The sequence below is a fragment of the Salvia splendens genome, unplaced genomic scaffold (genome assembly GCF_004379255.2).
Source record: "Salvia splendens isolate huo1 unplaced genomic scaffold, SspV2 ctg803, whole genome shotgun sequence".
In the NCBI taxonomy this organism is placed as follows: domain Eukaryota; kingdom Viridiplantae; phylum Streptophyta; class Magnoliopsida; order Lamiales; family Lamiaceae; genus Salvia; species Salvia splendens.
In genome coordinates, this window is record NW_024599480.1 from 15,593 (window position 1) to 17,938 (window position 2,346).

The following is a 2,346-nucleotide window of genomic DNA, read 5'->3' on the forward strand; positions in this document are numbered from 1 at the left end:
ATTTGGGGGCTATTGGAGGTGTCCACTATAGTGGCGGAAATAGAATTTTGGGGCTATGGACAAAAATCCGGGGCTATGGACAAAAAACTGGGGCGGGGCTATTGGGCGTGTCCACCTTATAGTGGACACCCTTAGGAAGTGGAAAATGGTGGCGAATTGTGCCTTTATTTTCACCCCGTGTTTGAAACGCGTAACACAATTATATCCAAAGAAAATTTACATGTCTTTTTCATTCCTAAATTAATCAGTAAATCAACTAAATTGCCACGTGGAAACAATCTATTGGGTGGAAGGGAGCATCAGCTCAGCGCAATAGTCGTATTTAAATATCTTATTAACCATTTACCTCAAATACATATGTCCATCCCGTTAATCGCGCGCCGCTGTAATTTACCCACAAAAGAAATCGGTTCATCGTTTTCCACTCAGTAATTTTTTTTAATCTCTTTTTGAGGAAAATGCTAGGAAACTTCGTTGCCTGTTGGTGGTTGTTTCCATCGATTTATGTTTTTAAGAAAATTGAGCAGCAAGTTCCTTTCTTTTGAGTTTTTATTTAAGCTGAAATGCAATGACTTGTTCAGGGAGAAAAAAGAAGTATTTAATTTGAAGAAAATAAGAAATTGAAATGGAGAGTTTACTGTGTGAGAAATGGGAGCTTCAGCCGAAGCATTCGTCGACGGAGGTGCTGCAGCGGTGGCGCGATCTCTGCGGCGTCGTCAAGAATCCCAAAAGACGATTCCGATTCACCGCTAATATCGCCAAACGTCATGAGGCTGCTCAAATGCGCAAAACCAACCAGGTTGCTTCCATTTTCCATTATTCAACCCAATCTCAAATCTACATTTTTTTTATTTTCACAAATAATGTCCTATTAAAATCATGTCTCTGTTTTTTTTTCTCCCTTTTCTCATCTGTTTATTGCTTGTTAATATCACAAACTTTATTCGAATTTCAGATATTCCAACGACCTCAAAACTAGTTATATTGACCATGTTAGAGAATTTCCATAATTCAAAATTTTGCAGAAATCAAACATGCATGACCTTTGCCAACTCAAATATAATCGAAAGAAGAGGAGAGAAAATTCGATGAAGATGACTAATAAACTCTAGGGATGGAATTCTATGGAAAAAATGACATTTTTGTTCATACAATATCATCACTAGATGAGTTATTTATCCTACCAAACATGTTGTATTTGGACGCGAGCTCTAATTTTATTTGGACTGAAGTTGAATCACAATATTTTTGTGGAACTCATCGTTACTTTTCAAGTTCAATGAGTCGACCTAGATTATCCGACCAGCCAATTAATATTCCATTCCAAAGTTCATGTATTTTTAACTATAAATATGATTGCAAAAAAATCCGAAATTAAGTCAAAGTTTGTGATATTAACGACCAATAACTCTATAAAACCATTAACACAATAAGTTGTGACGATTTCAGGAGAAATTGAGGATAGCAGTTCTCGTCTCCAAAGCCGCATTCGAATTCATAAAAGGCGCGAAGATGAGCAACTACACCATCCCCGACGAAGTCGAAGCCGCCGGATTCAAGATCTGCGCCGGAGAGCTAGGCTTCATCGTGGAAAGCCACGACCTCAAGAAGCTCCGCCTCCACGGCGGCGTCGCCGGCCTCGCAGACAAGCTCGCCGCCGACGCCTACTCCGGCTCTCCACTGCCGACCTCCCCCGCCGCCAAGCCTCTACGGCCTCAACAAGTTCCAAGAAAGCCCCCCCGCAGCTTCCTCCACTTCGTCTGGGAGGCCCTCCACGACATGACCCTCATGATCCTCGCCGCCTGCGCCCTCGTCTCCCTCGTTGTCGGCATCGCCACCGAAGGCTGGCCCCGCGGCGCCCACGACGGCCTCGGCATCGCCGCCAGCATTTTACTGGTCGTGTTTGTTACCGCCTCCAGCGACTACCGCAGTCGCTGCAGTTTAGAGATTGGATAAGGAGAAGAAGAGATCAATGTACACGTCACCAGAAACGGTTACAGGCAAAAAGATATCGATATACGAGCTTCTCCCCGGAGACATCGTGCATCTGTCCATCGGCGATCAAGTCCCTGCTGATGGCGTTTTCCTCTCCGGATTCTCGGTCTTGATAGACGAGTCGAGTTTGACCGGTGAGAGCGAGCCGGTTATGGTTAACAGTGAGCATCCTTTTCTGTTGTCAGGGACGAAGGTGCAGGATGGGACTTGTAAAATGATGGTCACTACCGTCGGGATGAGGACGCAGTGGGGGAAGCTGATGGAGAAGCTGAGTGAAGGAGGCGACGACGAGACGCCTCTCCAGGTGAAGCTCAATGGAGTTGCCACCATAATTGGGAAGATTGGTCTTGC

The 2,346-nt window shown here is 44.5% G+C and overlaps 1 pseudogene; it reads left to right on the top strand.

Annotated features, from left to right (window-relative positions):
* The first annotated feature begins 396 nt into the window (after positions 1-396).
* Positions 397-2,341, top strand: LOC121791398 (annotated as a pseudogene).
* Positions 2,342-2,346: the final 5 nt, after the last annotated feature.